At 37.8% G+C, this 9,457-nt stretch overlaps 1 pseudogene; it reads right to left on the reverse strand.

The window, feature by feature from the left end:
- The window catches only part of LOC117708741 (olfactomedin-like protein 2A), a 46,949-nt pseudogene extending 45,726 nt beyond the window's left edge, over positions 1 to 1,223 (reverse strand).
- Positions 1,224 to 9,457: the final 8,234 nt, after the last annotated feature.

The raw sequence follows: 9,457 nt of genomic DNA on the forward strand, positions 1-9,457 counted from the left end.
GGTTTCTCTTCTCTCTTCTCTTCTCTTCTCTTCTCTTCTCTTCTCTTCTCTTCTCTTCTCTTCTCTTCTCTTCTCTTCTCTTCTTTCTCTTCTCTTCTCTTCTCTTCTCTTCTCTTCTCTTCTCTTCTCTTCTCTTCTCCTCTCCCCTCCCCTCCCCTCCCCTCCCCTCCCCTCCCCTCCCCTCCCCTCCCCTCCCCTCCCCTCCCCTCCCCTCCCCTCCCCTCCCCTCCCCTCCCCTCCCCTCCCTTCTCCTCCATGCAGGTAACATTATTAATGTGTATGGAAGGTGCTATTTCCTTGTAGTCACCTATCACCTCTGGCTTTTACAATCTTTCTTCCACCTATTCAGCATATATGCCTTAGCCCTGAGGAAAGATATTTAGTAATGATATCACTGAGTACTCCAGGGTATTTCATATGCTGCACATTATCCAATTTTTGGTCTCTGTGTTAACAACTGTAGACTTATATGGGTTGCGCAATTCACTAACCTATGAGCATAGCATTTTGTCATTAAGAGTAATCTAATTGCTATGTTCCTTCAGCACAATACTAGTAATAGGCTTTCTTCTAGAGTCCATGATTTACCTAGTCTCAGATTCTTGGCAATTTTAACAACTATGGATTTGATTTCATAGAGTAGGCCTTTAATTCAACTTGAAACCTGCGGGGGCGGGGGGTGGGGGTGGGGGGTGAATGATGGCTTGCACGCTAGCGCAGGTGTGGATCTCTGTTGTGTTTTGGGTCCCTGTGTCTTCTGCCCTGGGCAGCTCAGGGAGGCGCTGTCCACGGGGGTGGGGTGTTGGGGTGTTAGGGGTTGGGTGGAAGCAGAAGTGTGAGAGGAAAATTCGATTGCATTGGATCCTTAGACACCGGACTGGCGCTGTGCTGTGACGGTTGGGGCACTCCCGGACATGGCGGGTCCCTCACTCAGTCTGAGGTTCTGCTGGAAGCACAGGGCTCTCTGCCGGGATGGACTGGCCGATGTTTTGGGGCTTCCAGATGCTGCTAGAAGCATGGGGGCACAAGACCGGCTTGGCGCTGAGAGAGACGAGGGGGATAGAGAGGTCCTGACCGTGCCTTGAAGGAAATGCTAACTTGTTATACTCACTTGGGTGAAAGGCTTCTTGTTTGAAGATGCCCGGTCCCTGCGGCAGAAAACGCAGAGAAGCTTTCCACAACAGCAGCATGATGGCAGGCCCCAATAACATAAGGAAATCCATGATTCCAAAATGGCTTTATTTTCATAGTGGATGGTAGTTGAATCTGGATGTGCACCCCTAGTTAGGTCAGGGCGGGCCTGACTTAAATAGGGAGAGAGAAGGGAGGAGCCTCTGGGTAATAATTAATTAGCTACGCCCTCTGGCCTTTAGGTATCACAATATGGAAATCTCTGGAGGCCTGAAGTCATTACCTCTACCTGTGGAGGGTGAGCAAACTTCTCATAGGGAGGGGCTGTATTGTCCTATGTGACTGAAAAGCGTGGGTCAATGGGGGGGGTCTAGACCACGTGTCAAGAGTCTGGAATCAAAGGGCGTGGTGAGGTATGTCCTGCCCCTCACAGGCAATGGACACTTGTTGGGTCTCTGGCTATCTCTAAGCCAGTGCCCTACTGGAAACCAAAGCATCCTATCACAAAACCAGTTGTTTACTACCATAACATTGCTGACATTATTGAACCACTGTATCTTAAAGATAGGTTACTTTTGTAGGTTTCACAGCAGCCAGAAATCACATTCTATCACAATGAATGCTAGTTCTGGTTGGGAATCAGCACTATGTCTCCATGTTGGATGACATAAATACATGGTGTCTTCAGCAATATCACATTAACAATATGAAGAGTAAGTAATAGTCCTGGTAATAACCTGTAATGTCTGATTATTATAGGGTTTATAGAATCCCTTTGACCAATGACTCAAGTACAAGTAACACTTTCCTGGCCTTGGGGGCTTTACTTGGTAGCATAATATGCTTAGCTGTGATATTGTCTTCTTCACTATATGGTGACTCCATTTAATTCTTTTCATCTATGTGTATATTTTAGAAAGCTTGTAGAGTAGAAACCTTGCATATCATTTTCAGAAGGCCATTTGATTTAGAGTTAGTTGTCTCTCCCCTAAATATGTTCATATCTCTCTTCCCATTGAATCCTCTTATTCTAGTTTCCCCTTTATCATTTTATAACACTCTATTCTATTTCCCCTCCTTGAGATACACTCCTCTTTGCCCCAACATAGTCCCTTACTAGCTTCCTAACTTCTGAGCTTGAAACACACACATCTAAAACTTAAAATCTGATATTCATATGTTGAAAGAAAATATACAACATTGACCTCTTTTATTCTGGCTTACCTCATTAGAATAATTGTTTCTATTTCTACCAATTTTTTTTAGAATTTTATTATTTAATTTTCCTTAATGGATGAATAATATTCCATTGTATAAATGTACTTCATTTTCATTATTCATTGATTGGTTGTGGGAAAACTAAAGCATTTCCATTTGCTATTATTAATAGAGTGTAAATGAGCAACTATGAGTAATAATCTCTGTAATAACATGGAAAGTCCCTTGGGTGGTATAGCTGGATCTTGTAGTAGATCAATTTTCAGCTTTTGAGCAACCTCCTCTCTGATTTATCTGGTAGAAGTACATATTTGCATTCCCATCTGCAATGTGTAAGTTCCCCTTTCTCCAAATCCTCACCAACATGATCTTCTGTATCTACATATTTACTGATTCTTACTTTTCTGATTGTGGTAAGATGAAATCTCACAGCTGTTTTAACTGGTATTTCCTTGGTAGCTAAGTATATTGTGGTTTAATTTTGGATAACTATATGTTTAGTTTTATTTATTTTTTGTTATTTACTGTCTTCTTGCCACTCTTATATTTTAGTTCTTTATATATTCTATATACTAATCTACTATCACATATATAATTAGTAAAGCTTTTCCACATTCATATGCTGATACTTTCTCAAATGATGAAAGTTGTCTTAGTTACTTTTCTGTTACTGTGATAAGATACCACAGCCAACAAGACTCATAATAGAAGGTGTTTAATTTGTTGACCATGCTTCTGGAGTGTTAAAGTCTATGACCATAATGGCCATGACCCCAGGAGAGCATTTCTTCATGTATTCTGGTTCTTACATTCTTTCTGATACAATATGCTTCAAGTCTTGGGAGGGGAATTGATGTCCTATTTTGGGCTGAGTCTTCATTTCCACTTACATCATTGTCACTGGTTATGAATTTCTACATAAATTGCTAGCAACTTCAGAGAATATTCTCTGGTTAATGTTAGGTACAGTACTAATGTCTGGATACAAATAAATATGTTTAGAAAATAGAAAATGAAAATATTTATAAGATTACTTAGCAAAACCTCTGAAATAATAATTATAATGCAAGAATTGTAAGCAGTGAACTTGAAGCCCTTAAATAGATATTTTCAAAAGTAAATAATAAAAAGTGAAATTATCAAAGAAATGTGAATGAAGGTTTTGGGGTCTAGAAAATATATCAAATGATCTTATATACATACAATCACAATCCTATAAAGACAAGAGTTTAAGAATGATGAACAGATAGTATTTGCAGATAAAATGAATGAAAATGTTCCAAATATTATTATTGGCATTATTATCATCATCATCATCATTATTAGTGTTTTGAGGCAGGGTGTGTGTAGCTCTATCTGTCCTAGAACTTACTCTGTAGACCAGTCTGGCCTTGAAGTCACAAGGATCCACCTGCCTACCAATGGTTGGAATTAAAGATATGTGCCACTGCCAACCAGCTCCAAATATTATTTTAAAAATCACCTTTATTTCATGATCTAAGAACCTTATCTAACAATAACCTATCTCTCTATCTCTGCATCTATCTATCTATCTATCTATCTATCTATCTATCTACATTCTTTATCCAGGCCCATCAAAGTAATATTGTTTAAAAATAAAGACGTTGAAATTCTTTGAAATAAGATATTCAGTTAATGGCCTGGATTCTTTCTAATGCATTAATATAGGCTGACATGCTATCTTAAGATTAAGAAATGACATTGAACTTCTAAATTGTGTTGAACAGTTTATTAAACTGAAATAGTATAGAACAAACTTTTAAGATTAGTATAATTGACAACATTGGCAGATAATACAACAAAGGCATTAGATTAATTATGTGCATTAAAAACATTTTTCAAAATTTAACACCTTCTTATGAAAAATGTATTAGAAGGGATTTCTTTCAAAAATATTTATAGTTTTTGTTCATAAATTGTTAGCCTTAGAACAAGACACAACTATTTAGTCTCATGTAATGACTCTTATAAACAGGTGCAGTAGCAGGAAGAAATGAACAAGTAGAATTGTCTCAATCCATAAAAGACCTGATAATAACTATCGAAATCTTAATTACTTTCTAAGTACATCTCAAATCAATAAGAAAAACATAAAAATTGTGATGTTCAGGGGCAACATATTAAATTGCTTGCAGTTTTTCATATTACTTGTACAGGTAAATTAAATGCATGGTTTACAGAAGTACCAAAAACATGTATTTTTTTAAAAAAAACTTATTAATTTATTTATTTTACATCTCAATTGAAGGTTCCCCTTCCTCTTCTCCTGCCAGTCCCTCTTGCTCACCTCACCTTCAAACCATCCTCCTGCCCCTCCTTTCTTTTTAGAAAAGTTGCATCTTCTAGTGGGGCTAGGAAAGGCAGTTCAGCTAGGGGAAAGAGTCCAAAGGTGGACAACAGAGTCAGATATAGCTAGTTCTCTTGCTGTTAGGAGTCCCACAGGGAGACTGAGTTGCACAACAGTTACATATGTTCCAATGGTCTAGGGCATGCTCTCTGTTTGGTGGTTCAGTCTCTATGGACCCCTCTGGGTCCAGGTAGTTGGTTTTCAATGTACAAAACATGAGTTTAAGAATAAGTTAGATAGGCGGTTCAGTTCAAGAGAGAACTAGCTGTTCTTCCAGTGGACCTGAATTGAATTCTCAACACCCACAGAGCAGTTCATAACAATTCCAGGGGATTCTATGCCTTCTAAAATCTTAGACACCAGAACAAACTTATATGCAGGCAAAACACCCAACACTTAAAGATAACATTTAAAACTAAATGAATGAATTACAAAAATAAATTTCATGAGGAAATGTAAACTCTGTACATTGACAATACAATACTGTGGAAGGAAATTTTAAACTATGTCCTACTTTTGTAGGTTGGAAGGCTCAGTACTCTCCACATTATTTAACACAGCTCAATCCTGATCAGTATTCTTTTGTCAAAAATTGTTGACTTGAAGGGCTAGAGAGATGAGTTATTGGTTAAGAGGATTTGATTCTCTTTCTGAAAGCCCAGTTTTGATTCTTATCTCCCACAGTTCAGCTTTCAATCACTCTAGTTTCAGGGTTTGCAACAAATTCATCTCAGAAGGGCTTTGTGAGTACTGAGCACACATATGATATATAGACTTTCATGTATGCCAAAGCCCTATGCACATAATTTTTTAAAAATTATAAGAACAATATTGTTGAGCTGATATTAAATTTATTTGGAAGCAAAATCAACCAAGAATATAATTTTTGAAAGATTTAATATATTGGAAAGGACTGTGTGATTATAAGGAAAGACATGGGCCAATGAACTCAAATGGGATGTCAATTGAGTTTTGAGAAAATTGCCATAGTAAGTCAATAGTGAAAGTACGGTGTTTTCAATAAAAGTTAGAAAAGAATATGAATAAAAAAATGGAACAAAGGAGACATTAGAGTTGGGGAACAAGTGTCACCCCATTTGCACTTCATACAAATTCATCTAAGCTCAGTTTGACTTTAGATTTGATAGCAGTAGCTTTTGCTGGTCACATGGTCATGTAGCCCCCTCCCCTATTTTCTTAACTGTTCTGAACCTTTCCTAACAATTTTGTCTTTAGGTTCCATTATATTAAGCATCTCTATAGAAACATGAAGATATTCTTTTCTAACTCTATTCCACTGTTTGCAAATTCTGCTGTGTGGCTTCCATTATTTTTCTGTTACTTGTGTTCTCAAAGTTAGTTTGACCCTACAATCAGGTCTCCTATTCCTGTATTAGCATGCAGGAGAAGACCATACTTACTCTTCATATGATTTCTTATCTCTATCATTGCTCCATTCAGATTTCTCTACTGAACACTGATATAGTCATTCTGTGAGTTTTCTTTTTCTCTTCTATTGAGACTGATTTATTTTTATTTTATGTGTATGTGTGACTTCTTGCCTGCCTGCATGTACACTGCATGTATGCCTGGTACCCACAGAAGCCAGAGGAAAAAGTTGGATCTCTGGAACTGGAGTTACAGGAGGTTATGAGTTACCACATGGGTGCTTGGCACCAAACCCAAGTTTGTTGAAAGTACAGTAAATGCTGCTACCAGCTGAGCCACATTTCTAGCTCCCATTCCATGAATTTCCATATCTTCTTCTCTTGCAAACAGAATTTTCTGAGCTTTTCTTCTTTCTCATCTGCAATGACATGCCAGCATTCACAGTATATTGGCTGTATTATTTTTCAAATTCCTCAGACATTATCACTAGCCCCTGCAATCTTTGCTGGGTTATAATTTACTTTAAGTTTATTCTTTAGATTAAAAAATTGGGTCATAACAATAGATTTTAGTTCAATCTCAGAGCTCATAGGAGGTATAGTTCTGTTATACCATTTTGTCGGAAAAAAAATCAAAGTTATTTCCATAGCTCAGTTTTGTTGTGAGTTAATTATAGATCTGATGATCAGGAGGACTGGCCAAGGGCAGATTATGAGAAAAGTATTTTTCTATACAAAGTAGAAAGAAACACTTTTTATTATTGTTATTCCAAGACACAACTCTCATCATTTGTGAAGAAGGATACAATATTTCCAGATGTGCACATGGTTAGAGAAGATTCTGGAGTGTCAGCATGTTTAAATGCCCACTGGCACACCTTCCCAGGAGGTTCTAGTTGAGCAGATCTACATGCCCCTTGAAGCCCACATTCTCTGGAGCTTTGTTAACCCCATGACTAGATGTATGGTCACTGATGCATTCCTCTACATCTCTCATCTTCTAATAGGAAGAGACTGGGGTATGCTTAGATTTCAACAGTCAAACTTATGCATGATGTCCTCAGAAAAAAATACAAGGTCCATTACTTTGGCAAAATCCCAGAACTGCTGGCAGTTTTTACTATTTCACCAGTTGGAATTTTTCTTCATTAGTTGTAAATGATATATTGCTATTTGAGTAACTAGAAATGAATCTTCTAAACATGTACAATACCACAGTGTACAGCACCAGGTTACATTGTTTATTGGAAAATAAATAGGATACTTGCTTGAAGTTTGAATTATATATCAAAAATTTCAATAGACACTTTCTAAAGAATACTTTTATGTAGCCAGATCATATAAAACCAGTATCGGCAGAAACTAAAGGGGTATTTGGGGGAGCTGCCTAAGTTTAATTATTGGCTACCTGAGAATTTTTTTTACAATAATTCATGGAACTGTAAATCTTCATTTTGTATAATTTTCTAGCTGCTTTAAACTTCATAAAAAATTAAACAAGGAATGTGGCATAGCATAGTAAGAGAGCAATGATTTACTTGAAAGTAATTGTTACTGACTCAGTAATACGGCGGGGGCACATCTGAGGATATGGGTGACAGCTAGAATTTGGACATTATCATGTAATAGATGATTGACATGTACAGTCTGTCAATTGTGATCTACAAAATAGCATATGGTACACAGGAAGAATAAAGAAAAAATTTCATTTTTCTTCCTTGGAAGTGTTATTTATCTCCAGATTCCCTGGCAAACCTGATATTAAGCAAGCTGGCAAAGGGAATGGTTTTAGTGGTGTTATTTTAAAGTAAAACCAAAACAAAACAGTGCACAAAAACATTGACATTCTATAAATAAGTGCATGAACAATGGGACTTCCATGTGCCCTGGGGAACAATAAGTAAGGTCCAATTATTATTATTTGCTTTTAGAAGGTCATTAATTATCATAATGCTCTGTGGTGAACTGGACCACCTCCATGACAGTCCTTGGGGTTTTTGTGGCCTTTCTTTGTTGGCAGGAGAGATTTTTGCCTGGTGAACTGGGAATTTCTCTCTCTGTTCTTTGTGGATCAGCTAGGGCAGTTTGAGGGGTTCCACCAGAGGCCAGATTTAGAAGATCCCTTCAGAGCTGTGCTACAGTTAGTAGAAAACCACCTGGTGTTGGTGCTAGTTATCAAACTCTGGTTCTCTGGAAGAGCAGGGAGCACTCTTGATGGCTAAGCCAATTCTTCAGTAAAATTTATATCAGTTTCATCATGCCACTGGGTAGCCACAGGTTTGAACTACACATTCACTTCTTTCTTTTCTTCTGCCTTTCCCTTCCCCTTTCCCATCACTTCTTCCCTTCATTCCCTCTGGTCCCTCCCTCTCTCTCTTCTAATACTATATCTCTCTGTGTATAAGCTTGCTTTGATTTGGTCAGTGTTTGACTAGAAAAATCAAGTGAGATCTTCCTCCTGTTTTTGATTGTGTGTGTGTGTGTGTGTGTGTGTGTGTGTGTGTGTGTGTTTGTATGGATGTATGTATGTATGGCATAGCATTTTAATTGAGTTGGTTTTCTCCACCATGTGTGTTTTAGAAATTGAACTCGGGTCTTTGTGTTCAACAGCAAGCATGTTTACTGGCTGAACAATCTCACTGGTTCCAACTTCACTTTTTTTGGATGTATAGCATCAATTCATAAGAAATTATGTTATGTGCTACCACATATGATGGGTATGTGAGAGGTATTGGGAGGAGGGGAATGTGATTGGGATGTAAAGAGAATAAATTAATGTTAGAATAAGAAGTTGGGTCTTATGATCTCTTTCTCATTCCATGCTCTTAGAAGAGCATTTCTGACTGACTAGATCCTGCCCAGGCAACCATGACTGCTGTGATTTCATGAGTGTATGGTTCTCTCATATCCAGGAGACACTGCTTTCCTTCCATCTTCCACGAACTATGATTCTTACAGTCTTTTCACACCCTGTTCTATGATGATCCTAGAGCCATGGTGGAATAGTGATATAAATAGACAATTTTTGGATGAGCATTCCACAGCCAGGTATCTTTTGTGCTTTGACATTTGTATTTGTATTAACCACCATCTAGCAAACATAGAAGTTGTAACAACTATGATTCAGAACCAGGGTATATGCCAAGTCTTTCATATCACAAAGCTTTTCAAAATTTCCACAGGGATACCCTGAAGACAGAGAAACTAAATTATAGAGCAAGTGAACCACAATAACAGACAGAAGAACTAGTAAGCTTGAGTGAACCCAAATCCCATGAAACCAGAATTGAGTACCTTAGATGTGAGGCTAGATCTCTGCCCAACTGTACTTGCTTTGGAACTTGTAACCACA

This window comes from Arvicanthis niloticus, chromosome 5 (genome assembly GCF_011762505.2).
Source record: "Arvicanthis niloticus isolate mArvNil1 chromosome 5, mArvNil1.pat.X, whole genome shotgun sequence".
NCBI classification, from domain to species: domain Eukaryota; kingdom Metazoa; phylum Chordata; class Mammalia; order Rodentia; family Muridae; genus Arvicanthis; species Arvicanthis niloticus.